Raw genomic sequence first — 23,198 nt, 5'->3', positions numbered from 1 at the left:
AACCAAAGCTCACATCAGAAAATTCATTATAAACCATGATAAATAAGAAAAAAGAGAAAAAAGCCAAAGAAATGCAAGAGTCCTTTGTGATATTTGGCAGGATTTAGACACAAAGAAAGTGGCTGTTTCCAGATTCATCCCCCCTTCCACAGACTGACTTTGGAATTCTGATTGAATTCACCTCAAGATCGCTCTCACACTCCATTTGGAGGGAATTAGAATCTGCCACCTCAGCAGAAGCGTTCCATGTCATTTTCCAAAACACAGAATCTCATCTTGGTTGTGTTGCCTATGGATTTCTAATCCTGAATGGTAAATTTGCTGTGTTTCTTTTTTTCTTTCATAATGGCTACTCTGTCCAAAATTTTGCTTGTATTGCATCAGAATACAAAATTTGGGAAGGAAGAAGGCAAAACCAACTAGACCCCGAAAACATTTAGTAATTTGCCACACAAGAAACCACAAATCAGCTGAGGCACCCAAAACAATGACAGCAAGCCAGAAGTGGAGCAAGCCAACAGCTGTGCCCTGATTGAAAAAGAACCTTCCTCTTGTGCCCTGAACTCAATATGCCAGCCTCAAAACCAAAGCTCACATCAGAAAATTCATTACAAACCATGATAAATAAGGGAAATGTGAAAAAGCCAAAGAAATGCAAGAGTCCTTTGTGATATTTGGCAGGATTTAGACACAAAGAAACTGGCTGTTTCCAGATTCATCCCCCCCTTCCACAGACTGACTTTGGAATTATGATTGAATTCACCTCAAGATCGCTCTCACACTCCATTTGGAGGGAATTAGAATCTGTCTCCTCAGCAGAAGCGTTCCATGTCATTTTCCAAAACACAGAATCTCATCTTGGTTGTGTTGCCTATGGATTTCTAATCCTGAATGGTAAATTTGCTATGTTTTTTTTTTTCTTTCATAATGGCTACTCTGTCCAAAATCTTGCTTGTATTGCATCAGAATACAAAATTTGGGAAGGTAGAAGGCAAAACCAACTCAGACCCCGAAAACATTTAGGAAATTGCCACACAAGAAACCACAAATCAGCTGAGGCACGCAAAACAATGACAGCAAGCCAGAAGTGGAGCAAGACAACAGCTGTGCCCTGATTGAAAAAGAACCTTCCTCTTGTGCCCTGAACTCAATATGCCAGCCTCAAAACCAAAGCTCACATCAGAAAATTCATTACAAACCATGATAAATAAGAAAAAAGAGAAAAAAGCCAAAGAAATGCAAGAGTCCTTTGTGATATTTGGCAGGATTTAGACACAAAGAAACTGGCTGTTTCCAGATTCATCCCCCCTTCCACAGACTGACTTTGGAATTCTGATTGAATTCACCTCAAGATCGCTCTCACACTCCATTTGGAGGGAATTAGAATCTGTCACCTCAGCAGAAGCGTTCCATGTCATTTTCCAAAACACAGAATCTCATCTTGGTTGTGTTGCCTATGGATTTCTAATCCTGAAAGGTCAATTTGCTGTGTTTTTTTTTTTTTCTTTCATAATGGCTACTCTGTCCAAAATCTTGCTTGTATTGCATCAGAATACAAAATTTGGGAAGGAAGAAGACAAAACCAACTCAGACCCCGAAAACATTTAGTAAATTGCCACACAAGAAACCACAAATCAGCTGAGGCACCCAAAACAATGACAGCAAGCCAGAAGTGGAGCAAGCCAACAGCTGTGCCCTGATTGAAAAAGAACCTTCCTCTTGTGCCCTGAACTCAATATGCCAGCCTCAAAACCAAAGCTCACATCAGAAAATTCATTACAAACCATGATAAATAAGGGAAATGTGAAAAAGCCAAAGAAATGCAAGAGTCCTTTGTGATATTTGGCAGGATTTAGACACAAAGAAAGTGGCTGTTTCCGGATTCATCCCCCACTTCCACAGACTGAGTTTGGAATTTTGATTGAATTCACCTCAAAATCGCTCTCACACTCCATTTGGAGGGAATTAGAATCTGTCACCTCAGCAGAAGCGTTCCATGTCATTTTCCAAAACACAGAATCTCACCTTGGTTGTGTTGCCTATGGATTTCTAATCCTGAAAGGTCAATTTGCTGTGTTTTTTTTTTTCTTTCATAATGGCTACTCTGTCCAAAATTTTGATTGTATTGCATCAGAATACAAAATTTGGGAAGGAAGAAGACAAAACCAACTCAGACCCCGAAAACATTTAGGAAATTGCCACACAAGAAACCACAAAATAAGCTGAGGCACCCAAAACAATGACAGCAAGCCAGAAGTGGAGCAAGCCAACAGCTGTGCCCTGATTGAAAAAGAACCATCCTCTTGTGCCCTGAACTCAATATGCCAGCCTCAAAACCAAAGCTCACATCAGAAAATTCATTACAAACCATGATAAATAAGAAAAAAGAGAAAAAAGCCAAAAAAATGCAAGAATTCATAATGATATAGGGCTTGATTTAGTCGCTAGGAAACCGGCTGTTCCCAGATACATCCACCCCTCCAGCTGACAGCCTGTGGAATTCTGACTGAATTAACCTGAAAATCACAGTGAAACTCAGTTTGGAGGCAGTTAATATCTGTCACCTCAGCCAAAGTGTTCCATTTTTTTTTTTCCAAAACACAAAAACTCACCTTGGTCATGTTACCTGTAGATTTCTAAGCTTCAAATGCCTATTTGTTGTGTTTTTTATTTCATACTGGCTACTCTATACAAACTCTTCTTTGCATTGCATCAGAATACAAAATTTGGGAAGGAAGACGGCAAAGCCAACTCAGACCCTGAAAACATTTGGGAAATTGCCACTCAAGAAACCACAAATCGGCTGAGGTACTCAAAACAATGACAGCAAGCCAGAAGTGGAGCAAGCCAACAGCTGTGCCCTGATTGAAAAAGAACCATCCTCTTGTGCCCTGAACTCCATATTGCAGCCTCAAAACCAAAGCTCACATCAGAAAATTCATTACAAACCATGATAAATAAGAAAAAAGTGAAAAAGCCAAAGAAATGCAAGAATCCATAATGATATTGGGTTTGATTTAGTTGCAAGGAAACCGGCTGTTCCCAGATTCATCCACCACTAAAGCTGACTGCCTGTGAAATTCTGACTGAATGAACCTGACAATCGCAGTGAAACTCAAGAAACCAAATTTCAGCTGAGGCACCCAAAACAAAGACAATAGCCAGAATTGGAGCACACCAACAGCTGTGCCCTGTTTGAAAAAGACCATTCCTCAGGTGCCCTGAACTCTAAATTGCAGCCTCAAAACCAAAGCTCACATCAGAAAATTCATTACAAACCATGATAAATAAGGGAAATGTGAAAAAGTCAAAGAAATGCAAGAGTCCTTTTTGATATTTGGCTGGATTTAGACACAAAGAAACTGGCTGTTTCCAGATTCATCCCCCCCTTCCACAGACTGACTCTGGAATTCTGATTGAATTCACCTCAAAATCGCACTCACACTCATTTTGGAGGGAATTAGAATCTGTCCCCTCAGCAGAAGGGTTACATGTCATTTTCCAAAACACAGAAACTCATCTTGGTCATGTTGCCTGTAGATTTCTAATCCTGAAAGGGCAATGCGCAGTGTTTTTTTTTTTTTTTTTCTTTCCTAATGGCTACTCTCCAAAATCTTGCTTGTATTGCATCAGAATACAAAATTTGGGAATAAGAAGGCAAAACCGACTCAGACCCAGAAAACATTTAGGAAATTGGCACTCAAGAAACCACAAATCGGCTGAGGCACCCAAAACAATGACAGCAAGCCAGAAGTGGAGCAAGCCAACAGCTGTGCCCTGATTGAAAAAGAACCTTCCTCTTGTGCCCTGAACTCAATATGCCAGCCTCAAAACCAAAGCTCACATCAGAAAATTCATTACAAACCATGATATATAAGGGAAATGTGAAAAAGCCAAAGAAATGCAAGAGTCCTTTCTGATATTTGGCAGGATTTAGACACAAAGAAACTGGCTGTTTCCAGATTCATCCCCCCCTTCCACAGACTGACTTTGGAATTCTGATTGAATTCACCTCAAAATCGCACTCACACTCCATTTGGAGGGAATTAGAATCTGTCACCTCAGCAGAAGCATTCCATGTCATTTTCCAAAACACAGAATCTCATCTTGGTTGTGTTGCCTATGGATTTCTAATCCTTAAAGGTCAATTTGCTAGGGCTTCCGGCAAGATGGCGGAATAGGAAGGGAGCACACTGATAGTCTCGGGAGAGATAGTTTAATAAAAGTGGAGATACTGCAGGTTCAAGGAAGAGTAGGGGAGGAAACAGCAGAAGAAACTCTTCCGGAACGCGTGACTCACAGTGGACCTGCGTGGAGAGCGTGGGAGCCCACAGTTCGGGACATCAGCGGCAGACTCAACACACCAGCGCTGGAACGCGAGGTGAGCCGAACCTCAATAGCCCGAGACACCGGCAGGCAAGCGGAGAGAGGAGACTAGAGGGAACGACCCCCGGGGGGGGAAGTTCACAAGGCTAACTGGAAGAGAGAGAGAGAGAGAGAAAAAAAAAAAAGGGTGACTAGTACGGACACGGGTTTCTCTCTCTCCGCTCACCTCTCAAGGGCGAGCAAGACAAAGAGCAGGCGCCATCTTGGACATACGTCATAAGCAGAGCGACCTCAGGTCTGCACCGGCCCTGAGCCTAGCAGAAAAACCTGACTCTGGGCGGGGCGAATTAACAGGAGATTAGGAGCTAGTAAATTTGTGGTGCTACTGAACTGAGACTGTGAAAAAAGAGACGGTGGGGGAGAGAACTCACGGAATTCACGTGAGCACTCTCCAGAGACGCTACAATTCCGTAACTTTGGCAACCCAGTGGGAGGCTGAAGGAGAATTTGAGCCCACTCTGAGGGCTGAACAGATTCCCTGTGGGGATCTTGGGAAAGAGCTTCCGATCTCTGGCTCCTGTGGGTATATCATTTGCCTGCTAACTACCTCCAACTTCGTTCAGCTGTGCGGAATTACTTCCCTTTTGAATCAAAAAAAAAAAAAAAGAGAGAGAGAGAGAGAGATTTACCACGCCTAACCTGGGAGTGTCACCTTTGGCACACCAAACAGAGCTCTCAGGCCACACCCATCTCAAGCCCTAAGGCTCCATCAAAAACAGATAGTCCACTTAATCTAGAGTCATAGTATAACAAGAAAAAGCACCACAGTGAAGAAACCAAATATCTCCAATATGCCAAATAACAAACGCAAAAACCGAGGTAATAAAAACAAGGAAGTCACCATGACGCCCTCAAATGAAAAAGACACCCCAATTCAAGATTATGAAGATGATGACATAGAAGTAATGCAAGAAGCAGATCTCAAAAAATTGATAAGAACATTAAGAAGTTCTCAAAAACAAATTCTGGAACTACACAAATCCTTAATGGACAAGATAGAAAATCTCTCTCGTGAAAATGAAATATTAAGGAGGAATCAAAATGAAACAAAACAACTAGTACAACAGGAAACTGTGATAGTGACTGAAGTGAAGAATTCAATAGATCAAATGAAAAACACAATAGAGAGCCTTACAAACAGAATGGGTGAAGCAGAAGAGAGAATATCGGACTTAGAAGACAGAGAACAGGAAAGGATACAGTCAGACCAAAGAAAAGAAGAGGAAATTAGAAATCTGAAACATATTGTCGGGAATCTTCAGGATACTATTAAAAAACCCAACATTCGGGTTCTAGGAGTTCCTGAAGGCATGGAGAGGGAGAAAGGATTAGAAGGCCTTTTTAGTGAGATATTAGCAGAAAATTTCCCAGGTTTGGAGAAGGACAGAGAAATCCTAGTACAGGAAGCCCACAGAACCCCTAATAAACACGACCAAAAGAGATCCTCACCACGACACGTTGTAATTAAACTCTCCACAGTGAAACATAAAGAAAAGATCCTAAAATGTGCAAGAGAGAAACGTCAGATTACTCTCAGAGGATCTCCAATCAGACTCACAGCTGACTTCTCATCAGAAACTCTAAAAGCTAGGAGGGAATGGCGAGATATAGCCCAGGTACTAAGAGAGAACAACTGCCAGCCCAGAATATTATATCCTGCAAAGCTATCATTTGTGAATGAAGGTGAAATAAAGACTTTTCATTGCAAACAGAAATTGAAAGAATTTGTTGCCACTCGTCCAGCCCTGCAAAAGATGCTTAAAGATGTGTTACACACAGAAACACAGAAACACGGTCATCAATATGAAAGAAGGTAAAGGAAGGAAACCAAGGAAGGAAACCTCACAGCAAAAGATCACAGGGAATTCAAAGCATATATTAGAACTTATCTTTGGCAAATGGCAGGGCAAAGTTACCACTTATCATTAGTCACATTGAACGTGAATGGCCTGAACTGTCCAGTTAAAAGACACCGATTGGCTGATTGGGTTAAGGAACAAAACCCATCTATTTGCTGCTTACAAGAAACACATCTTTCCAACAAAGATCCATACAGACTGAAAGTGAAAGGCTGGAAAAAGATATACCATGCCAACAGAAATGAAAAAAGAGCGGGCGTAGCCATCTTAATATCGGACAACATAAACTTTACCACAAAAACTGTTAAGAGAGACAAAGAGGGACACTATATCATGATTAAGGGATCAATTCAACAGGAAGATATAACAATTATCAATGTATATGCACCTAACTACAGGGCACCAGTTTATCTAAAAGATTTATTAACGGACTTAAAGGGAGACTTAGACCCCAATACAGTAGTACTGGGGGACTTCAATACTCCACTCTCAGAAATAGACAGATCATCCGGACAGAAGATCAACAAGGATACAGTAGATTTAAACGACACTATAGCCCAAATGGATCTAACAGATATATACAGAACTTTCAATCCTACAGCTAAAGATTTTACATTCTTCTCAGCAGTACATGGAAGCTTCTCTAGGATTGACCACATACTAGGCCATAAAGCAAGTCTCAGAAAATTCAAAAGAATTAGAATCATACCATGCAGCTTCTCAGACCATAAAGGAATGAAGTTGGAAATTAGTAACTCAGGAATCCCTAGAGCACACGCAAACACATGGAGATTGAACAACATGCTCCTGAATGAACAATGGGTCATAGAAGAAATTAAACGAGAAATCAAAAACTTTCTGGAAGTAAATGAGGATAACAGCACAACATACCAAAACTTATGGGACACAGCAAAAGCAGTGTTAAGAGGAAAATTTATATCAATAGGTGCCTACATCAAGAAATTGGAAAGACACCAAATAGATGAGCTTTCAATTCACCTCAAGGATCTAGAAAACCTACAGCAAATCAGACCCAAATCTAGTAGGAGAAGAGAAATAATTAAAATCAGAGAAGAAATCAACAGGATTGAATCAAGAAAAACATTACAAAAAATCAGCCAAACGAAGAGCTGGTTTTTTGAAAAAATAAACAAAATTGACACCCCATTGGCCCAACTAACTAAAAAAAGAAGAGAAAAGACCCAAATCAATAAAATCAGAGGTGAAAAAGGAAATGTAACAACAGACACCACAGAAATAAAAAGAATCATCAGAAATTACTACAAGGACTTGTATGCCAGCAAACAGGGAAACCTATCAGAAATGGATAGATTCCTGGACACATGCAACCTGCCTAAATTGAACCAGGAAGACATCGAAAACCTAAACAGACCCATAACTGAGACAGAAATTGAAACAGTAATAAAGGCCCTCCCAACAAAGAAAAGCCCAGGACCAGATGGATTCACTGCTGAATTCTACCAGACGTTTAAAGAAGAACTAACTCCAATTCTTCTCAAACTATTCAGAACAATCGAAGAAGAGGGAGTCCTCCCAAATTCTTTCTATGAAGCCAGCATCACCTTAATTCCTAAGCCGGAAAAAGATGCAGCACTGAAAGAGAATTACAGACCAATATCCCTGATGAACATAGATGCAAAAATCCTCAATAAAATTCTCGCCAATAGAATGCAACAACACATCAGAAAGATCATCCACCCAGACCAAGTGGGATTTATCCCTGGTATGCAGGGATGGTTTAATGTGCGCAAGACAATCAATGTGATACACCACATTAACAGACTGCAGAAGAAAAACCATATGATTATCTCAATAGATGCCGAGAAAGCATTTGATAAAATACAACACCCGTTCATGATGAAAACTCTAAGCAAACTGGGTTTGGAAGGAACATTCCTCAATACAATCAAAGCAATCTATGAAAAACCCACAGCCAACATCCTATTGAATGGGGAAAAGTTGGAAGCATTTCCACTGAGATCTGGAACTAGACAGGGATGCCCACTCTCACCACTGCTATTCAATATAGTTCTGGAGGTTCTAGCCAGAGCTATTAGGCAAGAAAAAGAAATTAAAGGGATACAAATTGGGAAGGAAGAACTCAAACTATCCCTCTTTGCAGATGACATGATTCTGTATTTAGGGGACCCAAAGAACTCCACTAAGAGACTATTGGAACTCATAGAAGAGTTTGGCAAAGTAGCAGGGTATAAAATCAATGCACAAAAATCAACAGCCTTTGTATACACAGACAATGCCATGGCTGAGGAAGAACTTCTAAGATCAATCCCATTCACAATAGCTACAAAAACAATCAAATACCTTGGAATAAACTTAACCAAAGACGTTAAAGATCTCTACGATGAAAATTACAAAACCTTAAAGAAAGAAATAGAAGAGGATACCAAGAAATGGAAAAATCTTCCATGCTCATGGATTGGAAGAATCAATATCATCAAAATGTCCATTCTCCCAAAAGCAATTTACAGATTCAATGCAATACCAATCAAGATACCGAAGACCTTCTTCTCAGATCTGGAAAAAATGGTGCTGAAATTTATATGGAGGCACAAGAGACCTCGAATAGCTAAAGCAATCTTGTACAACAAAAACAAAGCCGGAGGCATCACAATACCAGATTTCAGGACATACTACAGGGCAGTTGTAATTAAAACAGCATGGTACTGGTACAGAAACAGATGGATAGACCAATGGAACAGAATTGAAACACCAGAAATCAACCCAAACATCTACAGCCAACTTATATTTGATCAAGGATCTAAAACTAATTCCTGGAGCAAGGACGGTCTATTCAATAAATGGTGCTGGGAAAATTGGATTTCCACGTGCAGAATCATGAAGCAAGACCCCTACCTTACACCTTACACAAAAATCCACTCAACATGGATTAAAGACCTAAATCTACGACCTGACACCATCAAGTTACTAGAGAACATTGGAGAAACCCTTCAAGATATTGGCACAGGCAAAGAATTTCTGGAAAAGACCCGGGAGGAACAGGCAGTCAAAGCCAAAATCAACTATTGGGATTGCATCAAATTGAGAAGTTTCTGTACTGCAAAAGAAACAGTCAGGAGAGTGAAGAGACAACCGACAGAATGGGAAAAAAATATTTGCAAACTATGCAACAGATAAAGGGTTAATAACCAGAATCTACAAAGAGATCAAGAAACTCCACAAAAACAAAACCAACAACCCACTTAAGAGATGGGCCAAGGACCTCAATAGACATTTTTCAAAAGAGGAAATCCAAATGGCCAACAGGCACATGAAAAAATGTTCAAGGTCATTGGCAATCAGGGAAATGCAAATCAAAACCACAATGAGGTTTCACCTCACCCCGGTTAGAATGGCTCACATGCAGAAATCTACCAACAACAGATGCTGGCGAGGATGTGGGGAAAAAGGGACACTAACCCACTGTTGGTGGGAATGCAAACTGGTCAAGCCACTATGGAAGTCAGTCTGGAGATTCCTCAGAAACCTGAAGATAACCCTACCGTTCGACCCAGCCATCCCACTCCTTGGAATTTACCCAAAGGAATTTAAATTGGCAAACAAAAAAGAGGTCTGCACCCTAATGTTTATTGCAGCTCAATTCACAATAGCTAAGACCTGGAACCAACCTAAATGCCCATCAACGATAGACTGGATAAAGAAATTATGGGATATGTACTCTTTAGAATACTATACCGCAGTAAGAAACAACGAAATCCAGTCATTTGCAACAAAATGGAGGAATCTGGAACACATCATGCTGAGTGAAGTAAGCCAGTCCCAAAGGGACAAATACCATATGTTCTCCCTGATCGGTGACGACTGACTGAACACCAAGAGGGAAACCTGTTGGAGTGAGGTGGACACTATGGGAAATGGTGGCTTGATCAGCATGGCCCTGAATGTTAATGAACAACTTAATACATTATCCCTCTTAGTAGTTTTTTTATCTGTTCTACTTAATATGACTGGTTTAGATCTGTAATTGATGCACAGTTATTCTTAAGTGTTGAAAATTAACTGAAATGTGATCCATGTTGAACATGGTGGTGGGAATGGGAGAGGGAAGAGATGTATAATTTGGGACATGCTCAGGCTGACTTGCCCCAAGTGGTGGAGTTGGAAGCATACCAGGGGATTCCAATTCAATCCCATCGAGGTGGCATGTACCAATGCCATCTCACTGTTCCAGGTGATCAGTTTCAGTTCACAGTTGGTCATGGTGAAGGGACTGGGAGTCTAAGGGAGCACACAGACAAGTCTAGTACCTCCTAATGCTAACTGATGGAGTAAATAAAGGGGAGAGTGATCCAACATGGGAAGTGAGATACTCAGCAGACTCATAGAATGGCAGATGTCCTAAATAGCACTCTGGCCTCAGAATCAGCCCTAAAGGCATTCAGAGCTGGCTGAAGAGCTCATGAGAGTATTTCAGGCATGGAAAGCCAAGACACTCTGGCAAAAGATCTCTGCGAGTGAGATCCCAGTGGAAAGAACAGGTCATCAAAGAAGGAGGTAGCTTTCTCTGAAGGGAGGAGAGAACCTCCACTTTGACTATGACCTTGTCTTGTCTAAACAAGATAAGAGTCGGAGAACTCAGAGGGCTTCCATAGCCTTGGAAACTCATGACTGGAGCATAGGGAGATTACTGATGCCATAGACAGGAGTGTCAATTGGTAAAGTCAACAACAGGAGTCACTGTGCACTTACTCCTCATGTAGGATCTCTATCCTTAATGTGCTGTGCATTGAGATTTAATGCTATAACGAGTACTCAAACAATATATTTCACTTTGTGTTTCTATGGGGGTGCAAACTGTTGAAATCTTTACTTAATGCATGCTAAACTGATCTTCTGTAAAAAAAAAAAAAAAAAGAAAAGAAAAAAAGAAATTATCAATTCCCAACTTGACTCTCACTGGGATTAAACATGACAATAGGTCTGCTCTGATTTCATCATCATTTAAAAAAAAATCATCTATTATTTTTCACTTTATGTTTCTGTGTGGGAGCAAACTGTTGAAATCCATACTTAATGTATACTAAGCTGATCTTCTGTATATTAAGATAATCGAAAATGAATCTTGATGTGAATGGAAGGGGAGAGGGAGTGGGAAAAGGGAGGGTTGTGGGTGGGAGGGACGGTATGGGGGGGAAGCCATTGTAATCCATAAGTCGTACTTTGGAAAATTATATACATTAAATAAAAGTTTAAAAAAAAAAAAAAAGGTCAATTTGCTGTTTTTTTTTTTTTCTTTCATAATGGCTACTCTGTACGAAATCTTGCTTGTATTGCATCAGAATACAAAATTGGGGAAGGAAGAAGACAAAACCAACTCAGACCCCGAAAACATTTAGGAAATTGCCACACAAGAAACCGCAAATCAGCTGAGGCACCCAAAACAATGACAGCAAGCCAGAAGTGGAGCAAGCCAACAGCTGTGCCCTGATTGAAAAAGAACCTTCCTCTTGTGCCCTGAACTCAATATGCCAGCCTCAAAACCAAAGCTCACATCAGAAAATTCATTACAAACCATGATAAATAAGAAAAATAGAAAAAAAGCCAAAGAAATGCAAGAATCCATAATGATATAGGGCTTGATTTAGTCGCTAGGCAACCGGCTGTTCCCGGATTCATCCACCCCTCCAGCTGACTGCCTGTGGAATTCTGACTGAATTAACCTGAAAATCACAGTGAAACTCAGTTTGGAGGCAGTTAATATCTGTCACCTCAGCCAAAGTGTTCCATTTTTTTTTCCAAAACACAAAAACTCACCTTGGTCATGTTACCTGTAGATTTCTAAGCTTCAAATGCCTATTTGTTGTGTTTTTTATTTCATACTGGCTACTCTATACAAACTCTTCTTTGCATTGCATCAGAATACAAAATTTGGGAAGGAAGAAGGCAAAGCCAACTCAGACCCTGAAAACATTTGGGAAAATGCCACTCAAGAAACCACAAATCGGCTGAGGCACTCAAAACAATGACAGCAAGCCAGAAGTGGAGCAAGCCAACAGCTGTGCCCTGATTGAAAAAGAACCATCCTCTTGTGCCCTGAACTCCATATTGCAGCCTCAAAACCAAAGCTCACATCAGAAAATTCATTACAAACCATGATAAATAAGAAAAAAGTGAAAAAGCCAAAGAAATGCAAGAATCCATAATGATATTGGGTTTGATTTAGTTGCAAGGAAACCGGCTGTTCCCAGATTCATCCACCACTAAAGCTGACTGCCTGTGGAATTCTGACTGAATGAACCTGACAATCCCAGTGAAACTCAAGAAACCAAATTTCAGCTGAGGCACCCAAAACAAAGACAATAGCCAGAATTGGAGCACACCAACAGCTGTGTCCTGTTTGAAAAAGACCATTCCTCAGGTGCCCTGAACTCTATATTGCAGCCTCAAAACCAAAGCTCACATCAGAAAATTCATTACAAACCATGATAAATAAGGGAAATGTGAAAAAGCCAAAGAAATGCAAGAGTCCTTTGTGATATTTGGCTGGATTTAGACACAAAGAAACTGGCTGTTTCCAGATTCATCCCCCTCTTCCACAGACTGACTCTGGAATTCTGATTGAATTCACCTCAAAATCGCACTCACACTCATTTTGGAGGGAATTAGAATCAGTCCCCTCAGCAGAAGCGTTCTATGTCATTTTCCAAAACACAAGAACTCATCTTGGTTGTGTTGCCTGTAGATTTCTAATCCTGAAAGGTCAATGCGCTGTGTTTTTTTTTTTTTTCTTTCATAATGGCTACTCTCCAAAACATGCTTGTATTGCATCAGAATACAAAATTTGGGAATAAGAAGGCAAAACCGACTCAGACCCAGAAAACATTTAGGAAATTGGCACTCAAGAAACCACAAATCGGCTGAGGCACCCAAAACAATGACAGCAAGCCAGAATTGGAGCAAGCCAACAGCTGTGCCCTGATTGAAAAAGAACCTTCCTCTTGTGCCCTGAACTCAATATGCCAGCCTCAAAACCAAAGCTCACATCAGAAAATTCATTACAAACAATGATAAATAAGAAAAATGAGAAAAAAGCCAAAAAAATGCAAGAATCCATAATGATATTGGACTAGATTTAGTCTCAAGAAAACCGAATGTTCCCGCATTCATCCACCCCTCCAGCTGATGCCTGTGGAATTCTGACTGAATTAACCTGAAAATCGTAGTGAAACTCAGTTTGGAGGGAATTAATATCTGTCACCTCAGCCAAAGTGTTCCATTTTATTTTCCAAAACACAAAAACTCACCTTGGTCGTGTTACCTGTAGATTTATATTCTTCAAATGCCTATTTGTAATGTTTTTTATTTCATAATGGCTACTCTGTCCAAACTCTTGTTTGTGTTGCGTCAGAATTACAAAATTTGGGAAGGAAGAAGGCAAAACCAACTCAGACCCCGAAAACATTTGGGAAATTGCCACACAAGAAACCGCAAATCAGCTGAGGCACCCAAAACAATGACAGCAAGCCAGAAGTGGAGCAAGCCAACAGCTGTGCCCTGATTGAAAAAGAACCTTCCTCTTGTGCCCTGAACTCAATATGCCAGCCTCAAAACCAAAGCTCACATCAGAAAATTCATTACAAACCATGATAAATAAGAAAAATAGAAAAAAAGCCAAAGAAATGCAAGAATCCATAATGATATAGGGCTTGATTTAGTCGCTAGGCAACCGGCTGTTCCCGGATTCATCCACCCCTCCAGCTGACTGCCTGTGGAATTCTGACTGAATTAACCTGAAAATCGCAGTGAAACTCAGTTTGGAGGCAGTTAATATCTGTCACCTCAGCCAAAGTGTTCCATTTTTTTTTTCCAAAACACAAAAACTCACCTTGGTCATGTTACCTGTAGATTTCTAAGCTTCAAATGCCTATTTGTTGTGTTTTTTATTTCATAATGGCTACTCTATACAAACTCTTCTTTGCATTGCATCAGAATACAAAATTTGGGAAGGAAGAAGGCAAAGCCAACTCAGACCCTGAAAACATTTGGGAAATTGCCACTCAAGAAACCACAAATCGGCTGAGGCACTCAAAACAATGACAGCAAGCCAGAAGTGGAGCAAGCCAACAGCTGTGCCCTGATTGAAAAAGAACCATCCTCTTGTGCCCTGAACTCCATATTGCAGCCTCAAAACCAAAGCTCACATCAGAAAATTCATTACAAACCATGATAAATAAGAAAAAAGTGAAAAAGCCAAAGAAATGCAAGAATCCATAATGATATTGGGTTTGATTTAGTTGCAAGGAAACCGGCTGTTCCCAGATTCATCCACCACTAAAGCTGACTGCCTGTGGAATTCTGACTGAATGAACCTGACAATCGCAGTGAAACTCAAGAAACCAAATTTCAGCTGAGGCACCCAAAACAAAGACAATAGCCAGAATTGGAGCACACCAACAGCTGTGCCCTGTTTGAAAAAGACCATTCCTCAGGTGCCCTGAACTCTAAATTGCAGCCTCAAAACCAAAGCTCACATCAGAAAATTCATTACAAACCATGATAAATAAGGGAAATGTGAAAAAGTCAAAGAAATGCAAGAGTCCTTTTTGATATTTGGCTGGATTTAGACACAAAGAAACTGGCTGTTTCCAGATTCATCCCCCCCTTCCACAGACTGACTCTGGAATTCTGATTGAATTCACCTCAAAATCGCACTCACACTCATTTTGGAGGGAATTAGAATCTGTCCCCTCAGCAGAAGGGTTACATGTCATTTTCCAAAACACAGAAACTCATCTTGGTCATGTTGCCTGTAGATTTCTAATCCTGAAAGGGCAATGCGCAGTGTTTTTTTTTTTTTTTTTCTTTCCTAATGGCTACTCTCCAAAATCTTGCTTGTATTGCATCAGAATACAAAATTTGGGAATAAGAAGGCAAAACCGACTCAGACCCAGAAAACATTTAGGAAATTGGCACTCAAGAAACCACAAATCGGCTGAGGCACCCAAAACAATGACAGCAAGCCAGAAGTGGAGCAAGCCAACAGCTGTGCCCTGATTGAAAAAGAACCTTCCTCTTGTGCCCTGAACTCAATATGCCAGCCTCAAAACCAAAGCTCACATCAGAAAATTCATTACAAACCATGATATATAAGGGAAATGTGAAAAAGCCAAAGAAATGCAAGAGTCCTTTCTGATATTTGGCAGGATTTAGACACAAAGAAACTGGCTGTTTCCAGATTCATCCCCCCCTTCCACAGACTGACTTTGGAATTCTGATTGAATTCACCTCAAAATCGCACTCACACTCCATTTGGAGGGAATTAGAATCTGTCACCTCAGCAGAAGCATTCCATGTCATTTTCCAAAACACAGAATCTCATCTTGGTTGTGTTGCCTATGGATTTCTAATCCTTAAAGGTCAATTTGCTAGGGCTTCCGGCAAGATGGCGGAATAGGAAGGGAGCACACTGTTAGTCTGGGGAGAGATAGTTTAATAAAAGTGGAGATACTGCAGGTTCAAGGAAGAGTAGGGGAGGAAACAGCAGAAGAAACTCTTCCGGAACGCGTGACTCACAGCGGACCTGCGTGGAGAGCGTGGGAGCCCACAGTTCGGGACATCAGCGGCAGACTCAACACACCAGCGCTGGAACGCGAGGTGAGCCGAACCTCAATAGCCCGAGACACCGGCAGGCAAGCGGAGAGAGGAGACTAGAGGGAACGACCCCCGGGGGGGGAAGTTCACAAGGCTAACTGGAAGAGAGAGAGAGAGAGAGAAAAAAAAAAAGGGTGACTAGTACGGACACGGGTTTCTCTCTCTCCGCTCACCTCTCAAGGGCGAGCAAGACAAAGAGCAGGCGCCATCTTGGACATACGTCATAAGCAGAGCGACCTCAGGTCTGCACCGGCCCTGAGCCTAGCAGAAAAACCTGACTCTGGGTGGGGCGAATTAACAGGAGATTAGGAGCTAGTAAATTTGTGGTGCTACTGAACTGAGACTGTGAAAAAAGAGACGGTGGGGGAGAGAACTCACGGAATTCACGTGAGCACTCTCCAGAGACGCTACAATTCCGTAACTTTGGCAACCCAGTGGGAGGCTGAAGGAGAATTTGAGCCCACTCTGAGGGCTGAACAGATTCCCTGTGGGGATCTTGGGAAAGAGCTTCCGATCTCTGGCTCCTGTGGGTATATCATTTGCCTGCTAACTACCTCCAACTTCGTTCAGCTGTGCGGAATTACTTCCCTTTTGAATCAAAAAAAAAAAAAAAGAGAGAGAGAGAGAGATTTACCACGCCTAACCTGGGAGTGTCACCTTTGGCACAACAAACAGAGCTCTCAGGCCACACCCATCTCAAGCCCTAAGGCTCCATCAAAAACAGATAGTCCACTTAATCTAGAGTCATAGTATAACAAGAAAAAGCACCACAGTGAAGAAACCAAATATCTCCAATATGCCAAATAACAAACGCAAAAACCGAGGTAATAAAAACAAGGAAGTCACCATGACGCCCTCAAATGAAAAAGACACCCCAATTCAAGATTATGAAGATGATGACATAGAAGTAATGCAAGAAGCAGATCTCAAAAAATTGATAAGAACATTAAGAAGTTCTCAAAAACAAATTCTGGAACTACACAAATCCTTAATGGACAAGATAGAAAATCTCTCTCGTGAAAATGAAATATTAAGGAGGAATCAAAATGAAACAAAACAACTAGTACAACAGGAAACTGTGATAGTGACTGAAGTGAAGAATTCAATAGATCAAATGAAAAACACAATAGAGAGCCTTACAAACAGAATGGGTGAAGCAGAAGAGAGAATATCGGACTTAGAAGACAGAGAACAGGAAAGGATACAGTCAGACCAAAGAAAAGAAGAGGAAATTAGAAATCTGAAACATATTGTCGGGAATCTTCAGGATACTATTAAAAAACCCAACATTCGGGTTCTAGGAGTTCCTGAAGGCATGGAGAGGGAGAAAGGATTAGAAGGCCTTTTTAGTGAGATATTAGCAGAAAATTTCCCAGGTTTGGAGAAGGACAGAGAAATCCTAGTACAGGAAGCCCACAGAACCCCTAATAAACACGACCAAAAGAGATCCTCACCACGACACGTTGTAATTAAACTCTCCACAGTGAAACATAAAGAAAAGATCCTAAAATGTGCAAGAGAGAAACGTCAGATTACTCTCAGAGGATCTCCAATCAGACTCACAGCTGACTTCTCATCAGAAACTCTAAAAGCTAGGAGGGAATGGCGAGATATAGCCCAGGTACTAAGAGAGAACAACTGCCAGCCCAGAATATTATATCCTGCAAAGCTATCATTTGTGAATGAAGGTGAAATAAAGACTTTTCATTGCAAACAGAAATTGAAAGAATTTGTTGCCACTCGTCCAGCCCTGCAAAAGATGCTTAAAGATGTGTTACACACAGAAACACAGAAACACGGTCATCAATATGAAAGAAGGTAAAGGAAGGAAACCAAGGAAGGAAACCTCACAGCAAAAGATCACAGGGAATTCAAAGCATATATTAGAACTTATCTTTGGCAAATGGCAGGGCAAAGTTACCACTTATCATTAGTCACATTGAACGTGAATGGCCTGAACTGTCCAGTTAAAAGACACCGATTGGCTGATTGGGTTAAGGAACAAAACCCATCTATTTGCTGCTTACAAGAAACACATCTTTCCAACAAAGATCCATACAGACTGAAAGTGAAAGGCTGGAAAAAGATATACCATGCCAACAGAAATGAAAAAAGAGCGGGCGTAGCCATCTTAATATCGGACAACATAAACTTTACCACAAAAACTGTTAAGAGAGACAAAGAGGGACACTATATCATGATTAAGGGATCAATTCAACAGGAAGATATAACAATTATCAATGTATATGCACCTAACTACAGGGCACCAGTTTATCTAAAAGATTTATTAACGGACTTAAAGGGAGACTTAGACCCCAATACAGTAGTACTGGGGGACTTCAATACTCCACTCTCAGAAATAGACAGATCATCCGGACAGAAGATCAACAAGGATACAGTAGATTTAAACGACACTATAGCCCAAATGGATCTAACAGATATATACAGAACTTTCAATCCTACAGCTAAAGATTTTACATTCTTCTCAGCAGTACATGGAAGCTTCTCTAGGATTGACCACATACTAGGCCATAAAGCAAGTCTCAGAAAATTCAAAAGAATTAGAATCATACCATGCAGCTTCTCAGACCATAAAGGAATGAAGTTGGAAATTAGTAACTCAGGAATCCCTAGAGCACACGCAAACACATGGAGATTGAACAACATGCTCCTGAATGAACAATGGGTCATAGAAGAAATTAAACGAGAAATCAAAAACTTTCTGGAAGTAAATGAGGATAACAGCACAACATACCAAAACTTATGGGACACAGCAAAAGCAGTGTTAAGAGGAAAATTTATATCAATAGGTGCCTACATCAAGAAATTGGAAAGACACCAAATAGATGAGCTTTCAATTCACCTCAAGGATCTAGAAAACCTACAGCAAATCAGACCCAAATCTAGTAGGAGAAGAGAAATAATTAAAATCAGAGAAGAAATCAACAGGATTGAATCAAGAAAAACATTACAAAAAATCAGCCAAACGAAGAGCTGGTTTTTTGAAAAAATAAACAAAATTGACACCCCATTGGCCCAACTAACTAAAAAAAGAAGAGAAAAGACCCAAATCAATAAAATCAGAGGTGAAAAAGGAAATGTAACAACAGACACCACAGAAATAAAAAGAATCATCAGAAATTACTACAAGGACTTGTATGCCAGCAAACAGGGAAACCTATCAGAAATGGATAGATTCCTGGACACATGCAACCTGCCTAAATTGAACCAGGAAGACATCGAAAACCTAAACAGACCCATAACTGAGACAGAAATTGAAACAGTAATAAAGGCCCTCCCAACAAAGAAAAGCCCAGGACCAGATGGATTCACTGCTGAATTCTACCAGACGTTTAAAGAAGAACTAACTCCAATTCTTCTCAAACTATTCAGAACAATCGAAGAAGAGGGAGTCCTCCCAAATTCTTTCTATGAAGCCAGCATCACCTTAATTCCTAAGCCGGAAAAAGATGCAGCACTGAAAGAGAATTACAGACCAATATCCCTGATGAACATAGATGCAAAAATCCTCAATAAAATTCTCGCCAATAGAATGCAACAACACATCAGAAAGATCATCCACCCAGACCAAGTGGGATTTATCCCTGGTATGCAGGGATGGTTTAATGTGCGCAAGACAATCAATGTGATACACCACATTAACAGACTGCAGAAGAAAAACCATATGATTATCTCAATAGATGCCGAGAAAGCATTTGATAAAATACAACACCCGTTCATGATGAAAACTCTAAGCAAACTGGGTTTGGAAGGAACATTCCTCAATACAATCAAAGCAATCTATGAAAAACCCACAGCCAACATCCTATTGAATGGGGAAAAGTTGGAAGCATTTCCACTGAGATCTGGAACTAGACAGGGATGCCCACTCTCACCACTGCTATTCAATATAGTTCTGGAGGTTCTAGCCAGAGCTATTAGGCAAGAAAAAGAAATTAAAGGGATACAAATTGGGAAGGAAGAACTCAAACTATCCCTCTTTGCAGATGACATGATTCTGTATTTAGGGGACCCAAAGAACTCCACTAAGAGACTATTGGAACTCATAGAAGAGTTTGGCAAAGTAGCAGGGTATAAAATCAATGCACAAAAATCAACAGCCTTTGTATACACAGACAATGCCATGGCTGAGGAAGAACTTCTAAGATCAATCCCATTCACAATAGCTACAAAAACAATCAAATACCTTGGAATAAACTTAACCAAAGACGTTAAAGATCTCTACGATGAAAATTACAAAACCTTAAAGAAAGAAATAGAAGAGGATACCAAGAAATGGAAAAATCTTCCATGCTCATGGATTGGAAGAATCAATATCATCAAAATGTCCATTCTCCCAAAAGCAATTTACAGATTCAATGCAATACCAATCAAGATACCGAAGACCTTCTTCTCAGATCTGGAAAAAATGGTGCTGAAATTTATATGGAGGCACAAGAGACCTCGAATAGCTAAAGCAATCTTGTACAACAAAAACAAAGCCGGAGGCATCACAATACCAGATTTCAGGACATACTACAGGGCAGTTGTAATTAAAACAGCATGGTACTGGTACAGAAACAGATGGATAGACCAATGGAACAGAATTGAAACACCAGAAATCAACCCAAACATCTACAGCCAACTTATATTTGATCAAGGATCTAAAACTAATTCCTGGAGCAAGGACGGTCTATTCAATAAATGGTGCTGGGAAAATTGGATTTCCACGTGCAGAATCATGAAGCAAGACCCCTACCTTACACCTTACACAAAAATCCACTCAACATGGATTAAAGACCTAAATCTACGACCTGACACCATCAAGTTACTAGAGAACATTGGAGAAACCCTTCAAGATATTGGCACAGGCAAAGAATTTCTGGAAAAGACCCGGGAGGCACAGGCAGTCAAAGCCAAAATCAACTATTGGGATTGCATCAAATTGAGAAGTTTCTGTACTGCAAAAGAAACAGTCAGGAGAGTGAAGAGACAACCGACAGAATGGGAAAAAATATTTGCAAACTATGCAACAGATAAAGGGTTAATAACCAGAATCTACAAAGAGATCAAGAAACTCCACAAAAACAAAACCAACAACCCACTTAAGAGATGGGCCAAGGACCTCAATAGACATTTTTCAAAAGAGGAAATCCAAATGGCCAACAGGCACATGAAAAAATGTTCAAGGTCATTGGCAATCAGGGAAATGCAAATCAAAACCACAATGAGGTTTCACCTCACCCCGGTTAGAATGGCTCACATGCAGAAATCTACCAACAACAGATGCTGGCGAGGATGTGGGGAAAAAGGGACACTAACCCACTGTTGGTGGGAATGCAAACTGGTCAAGCCACTATGGAAGTCAGTCTGGAGATTCCTCAGAAACCTGAAGATAACCCTACCGTTCGACCCAGCCATCCCACTCCTTGGAATTTACCCAAAGGAATTTAAATTGGCAAACAAAAAAGAGGTCTGCACCCTAATGTTTATTGCAGCTCAATTCACAATAGCTAAGACCTGGAACCAACCTAAATGCCCATCAACGATAGACTGGATAAAGAAATTATGGGATATGTACTCTTTAGAATACTATACCGCAGTAAGAAACAACGAAATCCAGTCATTTGCAACAAAATGGAGGAATCTGGAACACATCATGCTGAGTGAAGTAAGCCAGTCCCAAAGGGACAAATACCATATGTTCTCCCTGATCGGTGACGACTGACTGAACACCAAGAGGGAAACCTGTTGGAGTGAGGTGGACACTATGGGAAATGGTGGCTTGATCAGCATGGCCCTGAATGTTAATGAACAACTTAATACATTATCCCTCTTAGTAGTTTTTTTATCTGTTCTACTTAATATGACTGGTTTAGATCTGTAATTGATGCACAGTTATTCTTAAGTGTTGAAAATTAACTGAAATGTGATCCATGTTGAACATGGTGGTGGGAATGGGAGAGGGAAGAGATGTATAATTTGGGACATGCTCAGGCTGACTTGCCCCAAGTGGTGGAGTTGGAAGCATACCAGGGGATTCCAATTCAATCCCATCGAGGTGGCATGTACCAATGCCATCTCACTGTTCCAGGTGATCAGTTTCAGTTCACAGTTGGTCATGGTGAAGGGACTGGGAGTCTAAGGGAGCACATAGACAAGTCTAGTACCTCCTAATGCTAACTGATGGAGTAAATAAAGGGGAGAGTGATCCAACATGGGAAGTGAGATACTTAGCAGACTCATAGAATGGCAGATGTCCTAAATAGCACTCTGGCCTCAGAATCAGCCCTAAAGGCATTCAGAGCTGGCTGAAGAGCTCATGAGAGTATTTCAGGCATGGAAAGCCAAGACACTCTGGCAAAAGATCTCTGCGAGTGAGATCCCAGTGGAAAGAACAGGTCATCAAAGAAGGAGGTAGCTTTCTCTGAAGGGAGGAGAGAACCTCCACTTTGACTATGACCTTGTCTTGTCTAAACAAGATAAGAGTCGGAGAACTCAGAGGGCTTCCATAGCCTTGGAAACTCATGACTGGAGCATAGGGAGATTACTGATGCCATAGACAGGAGTGTCAATTGGTAAAGTCAACAACAGGAGTCACTGTGCACTTACTCCTCATGTAGGATCTCTATCCTTAATGTGCTGTGCATTGAGATTTAATGCTATAACGAGTACTCAAACAATATATTTCACTTTGTGTTTCTATGGGGGTGCAAACTGTTGAAATCTTTACTTAATGCATGCTAAACTGATCTTCTGTAAAAAAAAAAAAGAAAAGAAAAAAAGAAATTATCAATTCCCAACTTGACTCTCACTGGGATTAAACATGACAATAGGTCTGCTCTGATTTCATCATCATTTAAAAAAAAATCATCTATTATTTTTCACTTTATGTTTCTGTGTGGGAGCAAACTGTTGAAATCCATACTTAATGTATACTAAGCTGATCTTCTGTATATTAAGATAATCGAAAATGAATCTTGATGTGAATGGAAGGGGAGAGGGAGTGGGAAAGGGGAGGGTTGTGGGTGGGAGGGACGGTATGGGGGGGAAGCCATTGTAATCCATAAGTCGTACTTTGGAAAATTATATACATTAAATAAAAGTTTAAAAAAAAAAAAAAAAGGTCAATTTGCTGTTTTTTTTTTTTTCTTTCATAATGGCTACTCTGTCCAAAATCTTGCTTGTATTGCATCAGAATACAAAATTTGGGAAGGAAGAAGACAAAACCAACTCAGACCCCGAAAACATTTAGGAAATTGCCACACAAGAAACTGCAAATCAGCTGAGGCACCCAAAACA

The sequence above is a fragment of the Oryctolagus cuniculus genome, chromosome 16, assembly GCF_051225735.1.
Source record: "Oryctolagus cuniculus isolate XC-2025 breed Fujian yellow rabbit chromosome 16, ASM5122573v1, whole genome shotgun sequence".
NCBI lineage: Eukaryota > Metazoa > Chordata > Mammalia > Lagomorpha > Leporidae > Oryctolagus > Oryctolagus cuniculus.
The sequence above is the reverse complement of the archived record's forward strand: the minus strand, read 5'-3'. Positions refer to the sequence as shown.